This window comes from Parasteatoda tepidariorum, chromosome 2 (genome assembly GCF_982258835.1).
Source record: "Parasteatoda tepidariorum strain Cologne lab strain chromosome 2, Ptep-v5.0, whole genome shotgun sequence".
In the NCBI taxonomy this organism is placed as follows: domain Eukaryota; kingdom Metazoa; phylum Arthropoda; class Arachnida; order Araneae; family Theridiidae; genus Parasteatoda; species Parasteatoda tepidariorum.
Genome location: NC_141756.1, coordinates 57,349,047 through 57,371,962, shown reverse-complemented (window position 1 = coordinate 57,371,962; position 22,916 = coordinate 57,349,047). Strand labels below are relative to the sequence as shown.

Here is a 22,916-nt window from a genome sequence, read left to right as displayed (position 1 = left end):
GAAATAAAAAATAATCTCGCAACCAAAAGTCATGAATTTTTAGAACTAAGAGATCCTCTTTGGCTAGCAGATTTGTCTTTCATAACGGACGTAAGGAAAAAACTAAATGATTTAAACTTGGAGCTGCAGGGAAAGGACAAACATAAAGCAAAAATGATAGAGGCTGTTAACTCGTTCAGAGCTAAGCTAGTTTCGTGGATATCACATTTGAAAATGAAAGTCTCTTGTGCATTTTCCAAACATGAAAAAATTGATAGGTGACAGTGAAATTGACATTTGTCATCAACCTCCAATTGCTTAAAGATCAATTTAATAGCATCAATTTAACATCATCGAGCCTTTGATAACTTTTTTGTTAATCCTTCTACCAACCAAATAAACGTAACCGTAATAGCAACATACATTTCAGAATTTCTTCAAGTAAAGCGAGAAGAATTGGATATAGAAATTTTGGATCTCCATTGGATGACACTATCCTCAAAACTATTATATCACATGAGAAATTCTGGAACATATTTGAAGGACTAAATTCCATTCCTAAAAAGAGCATCATATTCTCCCAATTATGTAGCGCTGGTCAGCGAAATGCCATGCCAAACACCACATGCCAGTGTATTTTATAAATAATTTTTATACTTCGTATGTTTCGAAAGCAATTTAGTAATCATTTATTTTACACAAAAATATTAATTGCATTCATATGTTAAATTAATTTTTAAAATTTAATTTTTTGTGCACTATATGTAGTGTGTATTATTACCTATGTCTACCAACTATAAACTTATCTTGAAAAAATAAATGGTGCCCGCCATTCGACGGATATTCTGGTATTTGCTCTTAGGTACAAAAAGGTTGGGGACCACTGCGCTATTGCAATAGCAACTTTATTTATTTGCTTTATCATTAGATGCTATTGAGGTAGGTAACTGTGAATCAGCCTTTATTTTTATGCAAGTATTTAAGATTGAAAACAGTTGAAGGAATTGAATAAGTTTTTAAATTTAGTTAAACAATTATATACATATTTAGGAAAATAATTTTTAAAAATTTAATCAAAATTTAAAAAGATTACTATGCTAGATATCAGTTTGATTTACAAACACGGGAAAACAAATTAAAACATAAAATTAAAATATAATGATCCCAAGAAACTGAAATGGAAAGCATGTTTTAATACACTTGCAAGGAGCAAAAAAATTCCGGTAAAATTACCATACTATATGGCAGTGTTTCCCAAAGTTATGACTTCTGTGTACCCTTTCTAAATTTTTCGTAACGCTGTGTACCACTAATAAAAAAATTAATGCATTTTTAACCACAAAAAAATGACACATAAGTAAAAAATCACACCTGGCTGTTGACACCACTAATTATTAACTGTTAACTCTGCAAAAAATAGCCAATAGAAAAATACATAATCGTAAACTTTCATTGCTAGCTTTGTTTTTAAAGAAATTTTTTTCAAATTTTCGTTTGTTGCAAGATATTTCGCATAAGAATGCGTACCCACTCTAAACTGTTCTCGTACCGCTGGCGGTACGCGTACCACACTTTGGGAATCACTGCTATATGGCAATGAAATTTCTAGTAAAAAAAGGAATTCTGGATAATCAAAACAATATATACGTTATTTAAACCCTTCATTTGGAAACTTCTTCGTTCATTGGTAACGGTTTCCCAGATATTTTGGTTTCAAAATTTCAATTATTATTACTACACATCAAGTAAAGAATGCAAAATTGAAAAGTAAAGCCGAATAAATTTATTTTTGTCATACTTTAACGTAACAAATTATCGAATTTTACCACATTTACTCAATTTTATCACATATTTATTGTAAATTTTATCAAAATCATTACCAAAGCGCACTGGTAAACAATACTATTTGGTGCTCCCATAGAGCCCAAACATGATTAATTTTACTATATTTTAGTACTTTTAACCATACTTTTTTTCAGTAAGATAATGGGAAGATGTCATCAGCTTTGAAGATTAAGGTGGAAGAACTCAAAATAATTGGAGGAGAAAACTCGAAACAGCGCTTGAAACATGTTGATTCTTCCTACCTTAATAATTTTCAAAGCTGAGGAATTTTTTACATTATTAAATATATTAAAACATGTTTACAAGTTTGCGAAATATGTGCGTAGATGTCATATATTTATTCCGAAAAAACTAACTTGAAAAAAAAAATCGCAATTACCATTAGTTGTTTCTAATCCCAGTAAAATAATTAAACTATTAAAAAAAAAAGCTGTTTCGAAGATTGCTTCTAAACCTCATTTCCATTTGAATTACAGACCAATCTCCCGAGGATAAAAACAACAAATAAAAATTTTAAATTTATTACAGCTATAAATTAACAAAAGATCATTTTAAGTTCTGTAAAAGCCTACGTCACAGATGACTTAGAGAGCGTGAAATGCTGGACAACATAACAACCACACGCAATTTCATAATAATTGTCCTCGTGGCACAATGAAGATAGGAACAATGCAATGCAATTTGAAGTCACAATGGAATCTCAAACTACGGTGAAAGCATTTCAATAATCCGCCATGGGACTTACTCAGGATCATCCTTAACATTTAGAATGTCCCAATAGCGTGGTCATTCTGCCATGTATGTTGGAAGTATGTAACTATGTGGTCGATGTTCGGAAAATGCTGGACATGATGAGGTCATCGAAAATGGAATATGAATATTTAAAGCAAACCGAAACATTCGAAATACAATCCCGGTATTAGTATATTAAACATGACATTCGCTACTTTTGATGGAATGAAAGAAACAATATTGAGAGGAAAACGAATTGATGGCATAGCATTTTATTATATGATGCACATAATTAGATAAAATGTGATTGATTACAAAAGGTTTTACTAAACTTATCTAAAGCTTAATTTACTAAACTTAGTTACAAGCGCACAAACGAGAAAACAAGATTAGAAATAATCTCATTCGAAAGATTATTCAGAAAAAACTTCCCTTATTAAAAAATATTTACATAAAAAAAAATCATGAAATAGCGAAGTTTCCATTCAAATAATATTTCTTTTCGCATGCAGTTAATGAAACAACAAAGCATTAATTGAAGAATAATCGCAATTTTTCCTAAACTTACTATTTCTATCTTAATTAAAATAGATTGAAATTACGAATTGGTTAACTCCAAATCAACAAATCCGTAAAAAAATAATAAATAAAAACACCGCACAAAAATCCCATTTCATTCCTAAATCATGCAGTAATAAAACACATAATGTTCCATTTAATCCAATCGAATGGATATCGTTACGGTTATGATTACAGACATATTACATGCCACATAAAATTTGCTGATTTCAGCCACAACTAATAGGAAATGCCACTTGGCATTTTAATAGATAATTACCATTTAATGGACGAATTTGAAATTAGATGCCAGTTCTCCTTAATCTAGCTGGCAAACAGCGTTCTAATTATTTCTTATCGTTGTCTGCAGTCATACTGCATTCCCTCTTTTAACAAAAATATGAATTTATTATCAATCGGTATTTTTTAAAGTTCATATCAATTACTATTTGTAAAAATAATAAAAAGTATTAAAATAATTACTAATGGAAAATAATAAATAGTAAATACTAATGGAAAAAATGACTCACTAATTTATGGTATTCATGAATTTTTAGAGGATTACTAATTTCTAAAGATAGATAAATACAAGTTATTTGTGTTAGATTATTTATTATATCATATTTTTACACATTTCATTCATCAAAATTTTACATATACGATGTTAAATATGTATTAGTCGCCTTTGGCAACTAGCTCGGTCACCTTTCCAAATTGTGTTTACAGGGGTCTGTCCAGACATTTTGTGAAAGGTCCGTTTTTGTAAAATTGTGAAAAAATTACTCGTAATTTGTTGATATAAAATAAACGTTAAGTCACATTCTTTCAACCAGGGTCGGCTTTTGTGAATTTGTGCAAATAGTGTCCGTTATTGCAAAAAAACTTTTTCAAGGAGTTTTTAAATTGTAAAGATATACAAGATTATGCTCAACACTGTAAAATTATAATTAAAAAATAAACAGCAATTGCAGCTACTAAATTAGCGATGCAACATATAAATATTTGGTATTTAACCTATACTGTTGAACGCAGAATATTCATTTCGGACGAATAAGGAAGAAGCGTCTGCCGAAGACAAAATTTAGTTCATTTACATCTGTCTTTCTTTCCTCCCCCCCCCCAACCTGGGAAGGGTTTATTCGATTAACAGAACAATAATGAAGATAAACAAATTTGTGAAAGGTTCGAATAAAAGATAAATTATTTTGTGAATGGTCCGTTTTTCTTCTAAACAGACCCCTGGTTTAACATTTAAACTTTAACGTAACCAAGTCGAATAGATTGAAAAACTATTTAAACATTCTAATTCTTCATCTCCTCCTGAAATTCTTTCACCTTAATAAGTTTAAAACAATATATTAACCAAAATTTTTCCCCGTCTAGCTGTCGCCACAGCAGAAGTACTTAGCTTTCAATTGTATTGAAATTTAGTATTAATGTGTTGAAATTTAGTATTAATTTATAATACCTGTTCGGCAGCTTTTAAATCACACAAACCGCTGTAAGAAAGAGTTCGGAACAATGAAGCATAATAGGTAGCAGAAATATTATCATTTATTCCATCTCTGGCATGAGATAAGATAGAAAACTCATCTCATTGCTCCATTACGTGCTGTATTACTCACTCATCGTAGGTTATATGCATGCTATTGCTCGATTGTCATACTAATTATTGCTCCGTCACCAAAAATCAGTATGACAATGTAAGTATCAACATTTATGTTTAAAATTTCAACAGTCATTTTAGAAAGAATCAAAAATAAATCTGAATAATTATTTCGTAACTAAATTTTTTAAACATACAAAATTATTCTTAATAAATACTTAACGTTTAGCTAATTGCTTAACACAACTTAAATTATTACTTAAGACAACCAAATAAATTCAACACTATAGTTATTATTATAGTGTTGTCAATAGATAGATAAACACCCGAGTTTGGTGCCATATAAAAGTAATATATAACTAGACTAGAGGGTTAATAAGTTATATCTTCTTTCGACTAATAAAACTTTTTTTTCAATTTAAATACAACTTACGAGAAGCACGGAAAGGCACCCAGATTTATTGAAAATAAGAAATAAAAGTTGATTTGCAGACCTGAAAAACGTAACGGTCATTATAGCCTACGCAAACTATAAATAACGCTATCAGCAAAACATTGAAGTAAATAAACACGAATCGCGATTAGTGCTAATTCGATATCATCAACATTTTATTTTTAGACACTATTACAGAGGTTGCTATTCTTTTTAAGCAATGAAATTACTCAGTTCTATGAAATAGAGTAAAACGCGTGCTAAAAACACCAATGCGAATATGAAAACAATCTAACATTTAACAAGAGTATTTAATTTAATTTATATATTTTTCTAATAAAAACAAAAAAAATTGTTAATGGTGTTTTTCGAAGCACTTTTTTCAATTAAAATAATAAAAAAGACAGCTTATAAATGCTTTAAAATCACAGCAAGCAATAAATTTCAACTACACATACCATTTTTTCGCCATAAAGCATCTGGGCTTTATAGAACTACAATATTTTTTATTACATATAGAGCTTATCAAAGAGATAAAATATTTTTTTTAAAAATAATATTAAACTTTTTTAAAAATCGCCAATTTTGGAGATATTTTTCCACTTAGATGGTATAAGATTGTTCGGAATAGACTTTCGATAGATGGAATTTTTTCATTAGTCTGAAACCAGCCATTGATAAAAAAATTAAACAGCAGACGATTCTATTTTTTCTTTCATACATTATTTAAAAAATAACATCAGTGATGTTTTCTTCCTTGGAATTCTCATTAAAAAAAGAAGTTTATTGCACGTTTTTTAATATTTATTTATTTATTTCATTAATTTATTATTTTATTTTTTTTATTTGTCATTATAGATAAACTCAATGATCAACGTGAATGTGGTATCATAGGCGGAATACATCAGTAAACTATTATTTCAAAAACTAACTAATAGCATGTGTTTAGTTTGCTTATAATAATGCTTTAAAAAATAAACAACCAAATTCGATCCGAAAAACAGTTTAAAATTTTGAATTATTCCGTTCGGCAGAAATGATTGAAAAATGTTTTTTTTTTCACATTAGTTTAACATTAGTCATTGACTCATTGTTATAAATAAAATTGCAAACAATTTAATATTATTATTAAGATTATAACGCACGTTCTTTAACGTTTAATTATTTTCAGTCATTATCTTGAGAGGGCAATGACCTACATCACTGAATTAGCATTTCTAAAACTATAGCTTTCGCTTACAATAGCGTTTTAAAAACGTGTTTCAATTGGGGGATTTAATTGATGTGTGGTTTCTGTTCATTTGTTTAACTTTTCAAAACCTTGATTAAAGCAGCATATCAGCTACTCGCATTTAATTTTCAATTTTTATATTCATACAAGTCTATTTTATGTTTGGAGATACCCCTTAGATAATCGCCAAGTTGGTGATTTATGGCAACCCAAGTATTTTACAGTAAATTTCGTTATGTTTTTAGATTAATCAGGAGTCTGTTTAGAAGAAATTTGGGTCCGTTAACGGATCCTTCACAAAATATCTTTTCATAAAAACGGACCCTTCACAAAATATTTTAACTTAAAAACGGACCCTTCACAAAAGGATTTTCTTTTAATCGGACCCTTCACATATTTGTTTATCTTTATTATTGTTTTGTTAATCGAATAAACCCTTCCCAGGACAGAAAACAAGAAAGATGGATGTAAACAAATTAAGTTTTGTCTTCGGGCAGACGATTCTTCCATTATTCGTCCGAAATGAATATTCTGCGATCAGCAGTATTAAGACTAAATACGAAATATTTGTATGTTGCCTCTCTAATTTAGAAGCAGCAATTGCTGTTTATTTTTGAAAATGTAATTTTTTTCATTATAATTTTACAGTGCCGTGCATAATCTTGTATCTATTAACAATTTAAAAACTCCTTGAAAAAGTTTTTTGCAATAACCGAACCCTATTTTCAGAAATTAATAGAAGCAGACCCTGGTTGAAAGAATGAGAGTAATTTTTTTACAATTTCACGTAAACCGGACCCTTCACATAATGTCTGGACAGACCCCTGTTAATGCATGCTTTTTAAATACATTTTACTGCCTCGTGTTCTCGACGTAATTTTATTTGGTGAGGCGTAGTAAGTTAACACAATTTCTGCCAATAAATAAATTGTCAATTTTCACCAAAGGCTCTTAAAGTATAACTTAAAAAAGTCATCAAAAAGTGATAAAAAAAAACTCAATCAAAGAGTGAGCGCCACTTCAACTCGCTATTAGTTGTTAAAATGAATCATAATTGTATAAGTCGTATAAGCATGTCACCAATTGTTGACTTATGATTTAAATTACGCTGATGTGCAAGCTATTTCTTTTCTCTTAACAATTTTTGGAATGAATATTCTTTGAACTTATAGGCAGTAGTTATCAGGTAGTAAGCAACAAGAAAAACTGAAGTAAGCTTTTCAACCAACGTAATGTAACATTCTAATGATATGAATAGATTCAAAAACAGCTGATTCAGGATCCAATTTATTTTCTTTTAACTTCACAAAAACATGCTAGTCTTTTGGGTTTCAATGTTTTTTTAACATATACTTTTTTTTACATATACTTTTTTCTACAACTAGTTAATTTTTAACCTTAATTTTATTCATTTTTTCGCAGCCCGTGTACTTTTCATAGCACTTTTTTATCTCACTTCTTAAATTCATTCTTTTTCTTGTACATCATTTCCCTAAACTTACCCGTCCTTTTAGCAATTTCCATATTTTCCCTTTTTATTTAACTATCTGTTTACTTTCACTTCCTTAAGACCTGTAATGTTGCTTTAAACCGAATAATAAACAAGCAGTATTTTCTAAGAACCAACCACAAAGCAAGCGAAAATCACTTTCAAAAAGAAGCTAAAATTAAATTTAATGTTTTTTCTTAAGGTATGGTAAAAACTGCACTCATCTTCTCTTTCAGCTATTAAAAACTTGAGATTTTCTATTATATCACCAACAATTCAGTACTACCAGCTTGGCGAGGAAAATGCTCCAGTTTATTACCTAGGCTGCAATTAAGTGGCTTTGCGCCGCGACTTTTTCTATTTGTTTCATGCACCGGTAATGTGTCTTTTAATATCAGCCATTTACACTCTCTAGACATGATGCGATACTCTCTCTTTTAAGAGTAATATCATCTTCGCACATTCTTAAAATAGATAGATTTGGCGAATGTGAGTGTCAATTTAGAATAATCCCTCCATATCGATAGTTGTAATGGCTCGCATACCCCAAAGATATTTATGACTGTGTAGCTTAAGGATTTATGTAAGGGAGCAATTAAATGTGTTCCAAACGACTTACGATTGCATTGATCTGAGATTTTGGTTTGGATCCTAATGATTTACAGTGAATAAAAATAAGATTTAAAGGGTTTAAGCAAATAAAATATTCACTGTTTCATCCATAAACATAATAAATAGTATATTTTACAATGACTTCAAACCATTAAAATGGATTCAATAGGATGCGAATGTCAATTTAGAATAATCCTTTTATATCGATGCTTCAAAATGACTCGCATAGATATTTATCGCTGAGTACATTTGGGATTTATATAAAATTATGTTTTAATTAAGTTAAACAAATTTTTGATCAAGAAATAAATGATGTTAAGAAAATAAATCAAAGCTTTCATTATTAAAGTTGGTTAGAGGCGCTCCCCGAGGCAGAATTGTGGCGACACGGCGACATTGTCGCAGAATGATACAGCAAGATCTGCGACATGACATTGACGCAGATCTTTCAGAAAGATTTTACCTTTGGGAAGTAAAAAATTAGGGTTTCCAGAAATTTTCTAAGATTTTCCTCTTTACGTCAGAATTAGATGCCTTTCTCGAGCATCGAAGTGGTAAAAATGCTTATGATTTCTTTTTTACTCTTATTTGAGAATATTGAAAAATAAAGAGTAATGAAGTAAAAAATATGGTTTTATTTTCTGCAGAAATTTTCGTTCTATTCATTTATGCTGTGATTACTATTGATTTCCACATAGTTTTTAAAATCCTATATTTTTAATGCGCAGGGGTCTGTCCAGACATTTTGTGAAAGGTCCGTTTTTCGTGAAATTGTGAAAAAATTACTCACATTCTTTCAACCAGGGTCCGCTTTTATGAATTTGAGCACATAGGGTCCGGTTATTGCAAAAAACTTTTTCAAGGAGTTTTTAAATTGTAAACAGATACAAGATTATGCTCGGCACTGCAAAATTATAATAAAAAAATTACATTTTCAAAAATAAACAGCAATTGCTACTTCTAAATTAGAGATGCAACATTTGGTATTCAACCTATACTGCTGAACGCAGAATATTCATTTCGGACGAATAATGGAAGAATCGTCTGCCGAAGACAAAAAAAACTTAATTCGTTTACATCCATCTTTCTTGTTTTCTGCCCTGGGAAGGGTTTATTCGATTAACAAAATAATAATAAGGATAAACAAATTTGTGAAGGGCCCGATTAAAAGAAAAAGGTGAAGGGTCCATTTTTAAGTTAAAATATTTTGTGAAAGGTCCATTTTTATGAAAAGATATTTAGTGAAGGGTCTGTTACCGGACCCAAATTTCTTCTAAACAGACCCCTGATACGATATTATTTATTACAATAACTAAATCTCAAAATTAAAACATGCATTTAGATGTATCATAATTGTAAACATTACACATTCTTTATATTATAATATTTCATTTGAATTCACTTTATAAACTTTTTTCACCAAAAAATCTAATTGAGTATTGTAAGCGGGCCAGTGAAAATGCATAGGGAATAGAAATATCTTTGAAACTAGTAATATCTTCAAAAAATCTATACTAATAAACTCTTAAAATATATTCCATGTAAGTAAAGTTCAATGTAGAATAATATTTCCATACTGATAAATGCAATGCTTTAAATACGGCCAAAATATTAATGGCGATTACTTCGGAAATTTAGGTCAGAATGAAATTAAGTTCGGTTTGAGACAGCTGTGATTTTATTGATTTGCGATATTGGTTTGTAGAAATAACGTTTTAATGATATAAAGATAATAAAGACGTTCTAATAAATATATCAAAACATTCTCTCACATTTAAATACATTTATCTTGTAAATCAAAATTACAAAAGCTATATGAAACATTTTTAAAATTTCTGATATAAGGAACAGCATTGTAGACGCTTTAAGTGTCAAATCTATATATGAAATATATTGATTTTATTGAATGATCTATGACTTATTAAAAAGTGGTTCGATTGTGCAAGTCAACTTAATTTAATCGGACGAGTTGGAACTGATTTTATATCCATTAGTTTGAATAGAATCAACTGATTCAAGTTCGTTTAATTTAACAAAACACAGTCAATAAGTTAGTGCCTTTGAATTAATTACTCATTCAGTTTAGCTATTTTAAGCCAACGGATTGAATTAGTAATTTAAATGAATTTGTATGAATCAACTGATTCTTGTTTGATATTGACGTCATCATTTGAATGACGTAATTAGTTTAAGTTAAGACTCTTGAGTAATTAGTTTAATTTCAACATATTTTTTTTAATTCTAAAAATAAATTATCTATTTTAACAATCATTTAAACAATAATTTTTTCCCAATTTCATTTTGCCTTTATGTTTTCTATTTTTCTTAATGTTGTTAATAACTTTTGTTTTCCTCATTCACATCTGGCAAGCTGTGAGAATAGACGCCTATTTTTTTTAGCTCTGTCTTGAAACATGTCGACTTTTATTATCATCATCCTTTTTTCTTTTTTTTTAAATCCCTGAAATTTTTTTTCACCAAGCATTTAAGCAAGTAAAATAATTCGGTATTCGGTAAAATAGTTATTTCTTTAGATTACTAATATAACACACAATTAATCAAATTAAATTTAAAGAAAGTTAATAAAAAAAGTGTTCGAAGCTCTTCATTAAAACCGTTACTAAACTGTTTCGTTATTATTCCAAAAAGGAGGAAAAAGAAAGTAAGCTTTCATAATATGCTAATATCTCCAATGGAGTGGGTTTTATTCACAGTGGGTTACTAACATAGCGATTAACTCTCGTGCCTACGCATGGGAAAATTAGGTGATTTTAATAACTTTAGGCGTTAAAAATTCATAAAATGGAAGTAACACTATAGTAAGTTTCTAATCAAGCGATGTGACAAGGAAAATTCATATTTATAAATGTTACAGAACACGAATTACATATTATGATAAGAAAGATAAATTTAACGTTGTGAGAGTTAGAACTTTAATATACGTCTTATTTTAATCAATAAACCATTTTATAAAACTGAAAATGATAGCGAATAAAAAATAAATACACGGAGTAATCATGGGACTTTTATAGCAAGTTCATCACACAGCATAGTTATTACTTTTGTAGTATATATAGAAAAAAAAATTTTGTAGTATTAAATCATTTATTTTATTTTTTCAAAAATTCACAATACGATTATTATAACGATTTCTGCAATACAATTTGGAATACTGTAGTAAATATACAATTGTCATTAATAATGGTATTGTTACATTCTTTATTATTCCAAAAAGAAGGGAAAAGAAAGTAAGCTTTCATAATATGCTAATAACTCAAATGGAGTGAGTTACTCACAGTGGGTTACTAACATAGAGATTATCTCTGTTGTCTATGCATGTGAAAGTGAGTTGAATTTAATAACTTTAAGCGTTAAAAATAGTAAGCGTTAACATAGTAAAACGTTAACATAGTAAAACGTTAAAATAGAAAGCGTGGACATAGTTAAGCGTAAACATAGTAAATTTCTAATCATAACAATCTGACTGGAAACATATTTATAAATGTTATAGAACAAGAATTACATATCATGATAAGAAAGATAAAATTAATGTTCTAAGATTTGGAACGAAATAATGCGCCGTATTTCAATCAATAAACCACTTTCTAAGACTGGAAAATGATAGTGAATAAAAAATAGATACATGGAGTTATCATGGGACTTTAATATCAAGTTCGTCACTCAACATAGTTATTACTTTTGTTACATAAATATTAAAAAAGAAAAAAAAAATTTCAGCTAATAATCATTAAGTTTTTTATTCTTCAAAAATTTACAATACGTTTAATTATTTGAAAGACCGTAATTGAATTTGAATTACCGTAATAAATATATAATTGTGAAATTGTATAGACCATAAAAGATATGCATTTAAATTTAAAATCATATATTAAATAAATGATTACTGACATTAATTAAATTTTAGCCTTATTAGTAAAAATAAACAAACCACGAATTGATAATTGTTTCAAGATTATCAGGGTGATATGAAATGATAGGGACTTGGAGATAGACATGTTATCAGGGGGGTTATTCCAGATTCTCTATGAAAGTTGATAAAAATAATAATAATAGTAAATAGAGTAAAAAAAAAAAAAATAAGAGCTATGGCTCCTTATTATTTACATATATAACTTGGAAAGTATTGATAAATTATAAAATTAATCCTAGTACAAAATTTTATAAAACCAAATAGTCCAAATTTACTCTTTTTTATTATTTTATTACATAGAACTAATTTAATAAACGGTTAATAAAAATCAAAAGTATTTACTTAGAGATTAATATTAATATAAAATTGAATCAAAATAATAACTTGACTTCCATAAATAAATAAATTTTTCAGCATATTTGTGTAATTTCGTTATTCAGACTCTTGTGTCATTAACACAAAATTCATATATTGTTCTAAAAGTTTTAATTCTGAGAGCATTAAAATATTTTTTTAATTATATTCATTAATAGCTATATCTAAAAAAATGATTACAAACAAAACCAAACATTTTTACGAGGAAATATACAGCTACGCTAAAACCAACGTAACCGGTTTGTTTACAAACAATTACGCCGGTCAACTTACGAACGAGCGGTAAGAAAAACGAAACCAACTGCTTCATTATTTAGAAAAAAACTAAAGGCAGATTTACATATGAAAAGCATTGCTTTTAATGGAAATTATAATGTTTTATCCAGAAAACAAAAGTAACTAGCTAACCATCAGATGCAAATATATTTCCTCTACAATGAATTTATCTAAAATGAATTTTAGAAAAAAAATAATTATTACATGTTTCAATGAATTAATCGATAACAAAATTGATATTATTTAACAAAACTGATATTATTTAAAGTTGTAATAAGATTAATATCAAAATTAATGATATTGTACATTTAATTAAAATTAATTATGAACAAACTAACGTTCAAACGAAATTTGATATTAGGCTTACTTATAAAAAGTATATAATATGTAACACAGTATACAATATGTAATGTTATAAATGTATTTTCTCATAATAAACAGTAACTTCACTTTTAATAAAGATAAAAAAATTAATATCCGGAAAACATAACTTTTAAACCTTTAGATACAAATATATAATATCATTACTGGGAACTTATCTAAAATTAATTATAAAAAATTTCTTTAAAAATTAATTATTATAAAAATTTTTAATCATTTATCTATTAGTTAAAACTTTACAGAATTAAGGATAGCAAAATATGAAATCAAAACTACTCGTGAACAAACTAATATGCTTGAGAAATTGTGAAACATGTTTCATAACAGTGTACGAATTTCATGTTGCACCTGTCGTTAGGGTGAAAAGTAAAATAAAAAAATATATATATGTATAAAACCAGACGAGAATTACTTTAATTTTCTCTTTCGTGACCCTCACGATACGGACGAAAGCCTACAATAAGTTGCCGGGCTGGCCTCCTTAAAAGAATTTTTAAGAAACATCAAAGTCAACATACCTATTTAAATCGCCGACATGCACTGTCTTGTATTGATAAAAATCCAAATCGATAAGAGTATCACATACACAGATGATTTTTAACACAATTTTTTACAGATAGTGACACAGAACCACTTCACGCAGCCGAATTGACGGCACAACTTATTTCATAATTCCTCAACGCCGCGCCTACCGCGTGCAAACTTTAGCGAGAAGCGACGGAATACAACCGCTTTACAGCAAAAAAATAGTTCTTCGCAAAAAACTTTCAGAAACTTTTTATTCAGTTTTTAATTCTACGAATTGGCCATAAAAGTATACTTTTACTCTATCTGTGTCTACAAAAGTGATTATTATGATTCAAGTTATCTTTAATTGATTTATTGTTCTCATTTTAGTTTTTTCCCTTATATGAAAGACTGGAGTTCATTCTAATGAACAGAACTTGACCTCGTCTTAAAAAATGTTTCCAACTTTGGCGTGAAATCGCTTTCGAACTATTTACGAAGTTGATAGCAAGGGGAAGAGCGTGTGTAACGGTTTGTTGGGAGATAAACCTTCAGTGTTAGATAATAAAATATTCAAAGTAGATAATATTTTTCTCGTTTTATCACTTCCTAAACAAAGCTAGGAAAAATAATCTGTTTGTGAAGCAGAATAGTTTCCGCTTTAAGTATGATTACTGTTTTTTTTGTAAGAAATGCTTCCTATCTCAAAAGAGTATGGAACAAGTGTGTTTAACATTTAAGTTTGATAAAATATGCTGTAAAATTGAAAGGAAACCATGTTTTTTTTTTATCGTAAGCAATAATAGTAATGTTCAAGCAATTGTAAATGCGTGGGTTCTTTATCTTTTATTGAGGTATTCCATTTCTACAGACTATCAGTCAAAAATTAAAAAAAAAATTACAATGCCTTGTTAAAAAATTTATTCAAGCCTGACTACATTTTGTGTGATTGAGTCTTAAAATGAATCCCAACAATTATGTTACATAATAACATTTTATTTATATTTAATTTTAAAACTTAATTACAATTTAATAGCAGTATTATTAAAGATTTTTTTTTCAAAAAAATTGAAATTTTTATGATTTCTTTTTTAAATAATTTTAATAATTGAAAACTATGAAAACTTTATTTACTATTTTAAATATATTAGGCGCGGCTAGATAACTTAGGCACGACTTCTGAAAACAGTAGAGTATACATTTCTGAAAACTATTCCTAGAAACCAAAATTATCGAAATCAAAATCAAGCAATGCGAAAATTAAAATTAAAAAATTAAAGTTAATGCGTTTTTTTCCCTCTCTTTTTTTACTTTGAAAAATAACTATTTATTCATTGTTGTAAGAAAATTCCTTCATCTCTCTGGAGATCTTTACTTTATAAGCTAGTTTATGTCGAAAAAAATAAGAAGAGGAAGAGAAAGAAGATAATTGGTATTGTCAGATATAACTCTTACCATTATTGAAATTTAAAAAAAAAAAATTATAACTTATATTAATTATATTATATATTAACTAAATATTATAAGTTAAAATAATAATTTATGTTATTTATGCTAAATAATAATTCTTAAATTAATATAATTTATAATTCAAAAAAGAAAAACCACCTTTTTTTTTAAACTGTTAAAGTGATATGTGGCTTGTTAACAAATAAACTAATTATTATTAATTTTTTTCTTTTCATGTTACACCTTCTACATAACCACGTTTAATTTTTTTTTCAAGCAAAGTTTAACATTTTCAAATTTCAGATTATCTTTAGATAATCATTTTGTTATGATTATTAACAAAATGTTCTCTTTTGCAGTGGACTTATGATATGATTATCAAAAATATGACGAATGCAAAGGCATAGTGGATTAAGGAATGGCTCACACCGCTGGTGGATATTGTTATTTAAAAAAAAAAAATTATTATTTTTCTCATTATTTGTATTATTATTTATAATAAATTATTTATTTATTATTTATTTATAATAAATTATTTATTTATTATTTATTTATAATAAATTATTTATTTATTATTTATTTATAATAAATTATTAATTTATTTATAATAAATTATTAAATTTTTTATATTAAAATGTTGCCTTTATTGGCTATTATTTAATTTTTAATATATTTTGATTATTTACTAAGTATTTAAAGGAACTATTAATTATTAAGTTTTAAGAAAGTTGAAAGGAAATAATATTTATATAGGCTTATTTTAAAATAAATAATTATTATGTTATTTTAAAATAAACTTTCTTGTTGTTTGAGCGATTAAGGAATGGCTCACACCGCTGGTGGATATTGTTATTTAAAAAAAAAAAATTATTATTTTTCTCATTATTTTTATTATTATTTATAATAAATTATTTATTTATTATTTATTTATAATAAATTATTTATTTATTATTTATTTATAATAAATTATTTATTTATTATTTATTTATAATAAATTATTAATTTATTTATAATAAATTATTAAATTTTTTATATTAAAATGTTGCCTTTATTGGCTATTATTTAATTTTTAATATATTTTGATTATTTACTAAGTATTTAAAGGAACTATTAATTATTAAGTTTTAAGAAAGTTGAAAGGAAATAATATTTATATAGGCTTATTTTAAAATAAATAATTATTATGTTATTTTAAAATAAACTTTCTTAAACGTCGAAGGGAATTTTTTTTATCGAAATAATGAATGTTGTAAAAAAAAGTTCTTAAAGATATTAAGAAAGTTTAAAATAAAGATAGAAAGTCTTCTATTATTTAAAAAATGATTGGAAAGTATGTAATTTATACACACACTTTCACTTAAACTTTTTACTTTTACTTGTTAAAATAATTGCAATTGTTTTATAATCTTCTGTAAATTGTAGTTCAATTGTTGTAATAATAATAAAATAATTGTTTTAAATAATGTTAGTGATTAAGAAAGCGAAGATTCGCGTTATAAATCATTTACGTAGTTTATCATGATTAATTGTGAAGTTCATTTTCGCCTATAATCACTAAAGTTCGTTTTTTTAAGTTATGTTTATGGTTACTTTAAATTTATATTTAATAAGCAACAAATTTTTAACACATTGTAAATGTAATTAATACAAAACAATATGCACTGCGTATTACGGAAAATTTCTAAACCAAAAGCTGAAAAGAATGGGCCATCAGAAGATATTATTGATAAATAAACCCTTTATTTTCACAATCACAACATTCCATAAAAAATTTAATTCTTTTCTTAAAGCGAACTATACCGAAAGATTTATTACTGCTATTTCGAAATATTTATGTTCCACTTGTCATAAAAAAAAGCATCATTCTTATTGATCTAAGCACCAGAGACTTACGAGTTGGCTGGCGCCACTAATCCTAATTTACATTTTTGCAAAGTGAGATAGATTCCAAAATTTCCAGAAATGTTGAATCATCGGAACATGAAGCGGAAATAATTTTGCCTCTAATAATAAATATAATGTTATTAGATTAATAAGACTGTGGTTTTATCTATGAATTCGTAATCAAAACGATATTTTTATTCAAGCGATGGCTTTGATACATGACGATTGCTAAATTTTATCGTTTGGCCTGATTTTCGAACCAATTGAGTCTCAAAAGATAAGAAAATAAAAAATTTAGAAAAACATTACTTTCCGGTATTAAAATTTAAAATATCTTCCCATATTACTTCCCATGCAAAATCAGAGATTCAATAAACGATAGATTGATAAACGAGTGATACATATTCATAGTTATTATGCATGATTACAGCGCCCTCTGCTGGACAAGTAGAAATTCGTAAAAAGGTTCTTAAAAATTCAGCTCATAACGTAAATTTGTAACAATTGCAGTTAATGGCGGAATGACTCTGTTTATTATGTTATTTAAAAAATAAACATCTAATTTAGTTAATACCACATTTTATTAATATGATCCCATTTATTCTTCAGAATTGTTTTTTGTGTTTAACTATAGAAAATAAATTTGTTTGCATAATTTTCCAATATTGTTTTAAAAAAATTGTGTAAATTAAAACCAACCGAATAAATTTTGAAAATTAACAGTTATGCACAATCTAATGTAGGATTTATTTGATGTAGGGTAATATTTGATTTTTATATCATATATATAATTCTCAATACAACAGTTAAGAATCGCCGTCGATTACTCTTTGCTGGCGATAGCTATTTTCCAGCGATGGTATCCCGTCTCGCACCAATCATAGTGTTGATATAAAATACCCTTAAAAGTAGACGGATCATGGGCCAGAACCCTTTAACCGTAGGAGGTTATCGTGATTTTCCTCTTCGTGTAACACAAATGCAGGTTCGTTCCATCAAAAAGTCCTCTGCGGTGGCTAGTTTGTCCCAATGCTTGATTGAGCAGTTCCCTTGTATTCTGGATTGGGTTCAAAATTACGAGATACTGCGTTGTGATAGTTGCATACTTAAAATTGGATCTAATTTTCAATGCTGGTCATAATATAAAATACACTTTAGTTGCTTCCTGCTGACCAGTAGTTGTTTCATATTAATTTCAAATTTTTTTAATTTTTAATACAACAGCTCCCTCTGCTGAGGATTACTTCAATTGATTAGTTTATAGTAGAACTTTACGCTGACCAGTCGTGGTCATCGTAAGTCGTGACATCTTGTTATTTGGAGTTTTGTGTAAAGTATTATTTTAGTTAAGTTTGTGCTTTCGTAATATTTAATTTAAGGATTTCACTGTCATTATTAATATTTCATCGTTACTGATTACTAAGAACAGAGACTATAAATCTCACTATTGTGTAATATAACCTTACAAATTATTAAAAACAGCTATTTATAAAAGTCGTAAGGATAAATATATTGTATTTGCGTAAACAATTCCAATAGGACTTCATATTTAATTGTGGCATTACGCGTTACCTCGAAATATAATGAATTTATTCGTTTATTTAAGTATTTATTTTATAATTCATTTAATTATTAGTTTTTTATTTAATTTTTTTTCAATTATTTATTTAAATATTAACTAGCGGCCTGCATAGACCAACGGATTCACCGACATGAACCAATACCTCCTAGATGGAAGAAAGCCGAAGGACGCAAAACGATGACTCATACAGTTAGGCCCAGATTTGCTGATCACTTCTGACAATGACGGGTTTTTTTTTTCCTTCTGTTTCTCGACACTTTTTCGTTACTCTTCTACTAATTTTTTACTTTCTACAAATTATTATTATTACTTTTTTTGTCTAGATTAAATGTTCTTAAATTGTGTAAAAATTCTTAATATATTTATTTGTTTTCAGAAATGATTAACAATAAATCAATTCTAACAAAAATAACTGTTGTGTGAATGAAAAAAATATATTTTTAAGCATTAAATTTCAGTTTTATTTTATAAATTGGAAAATTTTATCTAACTTTTTGTTATAAAATGTATGGATTAAAAACAAAGAAATATATTTTTAAAGGGATTTTACACATTTATTATTATTATAGTTTTGACATAAAACTAAGAAAGGGGTCTAATTTTTATAATATGATACTTACATTTTTAGTAGATGATTATTTTGGATTTTAATGATTATGTTTTGCATGTTATTAGAACTAGAGCATACGAAATAAAATAGAAATTGTTTATAAACAATGACATAAAATGAGCTTAAAAAAATTTAGAAAATCAAATGCAGTCTTCAAACAAGGTTTAGATAGAAAAAAAAACATATCAAAAGCATGATTATAATTTGTATTTTTTTTCCTGTGGAAGTGTGATTGTTAGAAGTGATAAACTAAAATTAAAGTAAGCAACCTTAGATAACAAATATTTTATTAAATAGCAAATTCAAGAAACGATAAATAAAATGTAAACACAAATTTTACTGAAATATGTTAAAACTTTCAGTAACATTTAAAAAAGTATAATTTTTACCCATCACACTGATAAACTAAAATAAAGTAAGCAACCTTAGATAACAAATATTTTATTAAATAGCAAATTCAAAAAACGATAAATAAAATGTATTTACTGAAATATGTTAAACTTTCAGTAACATTTAAAAAAGTATAATTTTTACCCGTCACACTGATAAACTAAAATAAAGTAAGCAACCTTAGATAACAAATATTTTATTAAGTAGCAAATTCAAAAAATGATAAATAAAATGTATTTACTGAAATATGTTAAACTTTCAGTAACATTTAAAAAAGTATAATTTTTACCCGTCACACTGATAAACTAAAATAAAGTAAGCAACCTTAGATAACAAATATTTTATTAAGTAGCAAATTCAAAAAATGATAAATAAAATGTAAACATAAATTATACTGATATATGTTTAACTTTCAGTAACATTTAAAAATAATTCTAATGTCATTTAATATCTCTTTTCTAATGTCATTTTCCTTGAAATGCATCTCACATACCTATAACAAAATGAATACAATATTTATATGTGCATTTAAAATAAATAGTACATACTATATTCATGTATGAAAAATTAATAGATTTTTGTAGAAAAATTAATAGATTTAAATTTCATAATCAAATAAAAAAAAATTTGCTTTAAGCAGTTACAATATATTATGATCAAACAAAAATGTTTAAAGTTTGAGCAAAAATTTAATAAAATACTAAAATTATTAATATTTTTATAAAATAAAACTCTATAAAAATAACTATATATTACAATAGTTTGCGATATGATTGATAAGAACAACTTAATTATTATAAATAATTTATCCACAATTTAAAATAATTTACTCTTAGTAAAAATATAATAAAGAAGCATAATTAAATTTTTAAAAATAAAAACAAATATTACTCACTTTAGAATTCTTTGCAACTTCAAAATCTCTTGGCATGGCGGCAAGCCATTTCTTACGTATTGGGAAATCCAAAATTTCATACTTTTGTACCATCAACTTTGTAAAATCCTTTGCAGTTTGGTACACAGCACTCATATGCAATTATTCATAACACTAAGAATTAAATTAATGCTGACATTTATAACATTTGTAGAATAAATATAAATTTTACGAAGAATGTTGACATCAGAGCACCGACGGTTGTTTACAAATTCAAATCAAAAATATTCGCCAATTGGCTGAATGCCGACACAGGTTATAATACTTCAGAATATCGCCAATGGCTCGTTTGATCAGATTCGGAGTTTTTCGTAAGAATAGCTACCCTGACTGGTTTCCCTCTGGGCCTAAGTCTACTACGTCATCATCGCCTATAGTAACCCGTTGTGGGGCTTGATTCCTTTCTAGGAGGTATTGCATGAACTCACTGCTTCGCGGTTCCACATTCTTTTCCGCGGAAAATGAAGATGAATGAAACAGCATTATAAGGGAAATATTTATACGTTTTAGTTTTAAGCACGGTTAGCAGTTAACTTAGCTACATCACAAAATAAAAATTTATCTAGTTATCCATACTACCGCATAAAAGTGGATTCGGCAGCTGACTCTAAGCGCATGAATCGTACGTAGGATGAAATAATCAGGCAAGAACGATAGAAAGTGGTTGTCGGAAAAAACAAGAAATTTTTAATTTTCTATACATTTAAAAATTAACTAAAAATCGTCTAAGTTTTTATTTTCCTTCTTTTGGGGCTTAAATAAAAGCAGAAAATTCACTTCATATGTTTATCTAAATTCGAATTTAATATCTCATATAGATTCACGGTTAACTGTCGGGGGGGGGGTGACGAAAGTGTGGGTTTTTCAAATTATTTCTTTAAAAATAGAAAAAACTGTCCTGAGATAAAACAGGATGATACATTTTAAAAACAAATATTGAAGGATGAATACATTTTGAAGGATGTTTCATTTTGAAGTAAAACTAAAATTCTAGACAGAACGTTTCGTTTGATGGGCCTGTAAAGTGCAGAGATACGTAGACACACACAATTTTTATTTAATAGATGGTTAGATTTATTTAATTAATTATTGATTTTTTATGTTTTATTTTTATTTTTAATATTCATTTATTTATTTTCATTTTTAATACTTATTTATTTATTTTTAAGATTTACTCACTCGATTATTTTTTTTGGCCATTTAATTTTCAAATAGATCATAATTCCAGTGTCGATATTTAAATTTTCTGAAAAATTACTTCATTTAAAACCTTTTGGCATCGAATTAGGTGAAGTTATTATTTATATTACTCTTGAAAAAAAATTCCAAAACAAATTAAGATAAAGATTGAATTGCAACGCGAACTTCTTTCAAACAAAAAGAATAAATTGAATCGAATGAAATATACTGACGCCAAGAGAAAATCGAAATACCTTTTTATAAAATTAGAAATAATACAATAAAATCTCATCCCCAATACAAGAAGTTAAATTGAAAACGACATAAAGAAACATTGAAAGATAGTATCAATAATTTGTTAGAAAAATATATTTTTTTTTAAATCAATAAACCCCATTTTCAAAACCATCTCAATTTATTTTCAATACAATATCTAAAACTGAGAAATTGAAGCAAAATGTTATTTGATAGTATAAATTACTTTTAGTTTCTAAGCTAAGACAAATCAATATTTGTTAAGAACAACCTAAACATGTAAATGAGGTTATACCCTTCAATATTTGGAAAAAGTGAGACAAGTTTTAAATTGTATCAATTTAACAAAAGATTTCTAATATATTTCGTCGTATTAATTTTATTTCTGAGTTGTTGTTTTTTATTCAAGTGTTTTTCAATAATTAAGGCATCCAAGAATTTTTAAAAAAAAAGAAAAGAAAAAAACTTTAGAAAAGTAAGTGTTTGATTTACATGAGTGTTCGTTAGATTAATTAATATAAATTTGTCATTATTAATTTAGAATTTAACACCTGTGCTCACTTAGAGAAAATGGAATATTAATATAAGTAAATTATTATGATATAATTGCAAAAGTAAAAGGTTTACATTTTTTGGATATCAGTTGAAATTAGAAAGAAAAAAAAATAATAATTAATT

The 22,916-nt window shown here is 26.9% G+C and overlaps 1 protein-coding gene and 1 long non-coding RNA gene across 3 annotated transcripts in view; both read right to left on the bottom strand.

The window, feature by feature from the left end:
* Nucleotides 1–14,458, bottom strand: part of LOC107446303 (fat-like cadherin-related tumor suppressor homolog) — a 456,785-nt gene extending 442,327 nt beyond the window's left edge. Inside the window, exon 1 of one of the 2 annotated variants that reach the window (XM_087157390.1) lies at nt 13,967–14,458. The gene's annotated coding sequence lies outside the window, so the exon portion shown is untranslated. The remainder of the gene's footprint in view (nt 1–13,966) is intronic. The other variant, XM_087157391.1, reaches the window with a different exon arrangement.
* Nucleotides 14,459–20,264: 5,806 nt separating this feature from the next.
* Nucleotides 20,265–21,108, bottom strand: LOC147815784 (uncharacterized). The gene is made up of 2 exons (XR_015431389.1): nt 20,766–21,108; nt 20,265–20,363 (listed from the first exon to the last, which is right to left on the bottom strand). It is a non-coding gene; the product is annotated as an uncharacterized LOC147815784 (long non-coding RNA).
* Between the last annotated feature and the right edge of the window lie 1,808 nt (nt 21,109–22,916).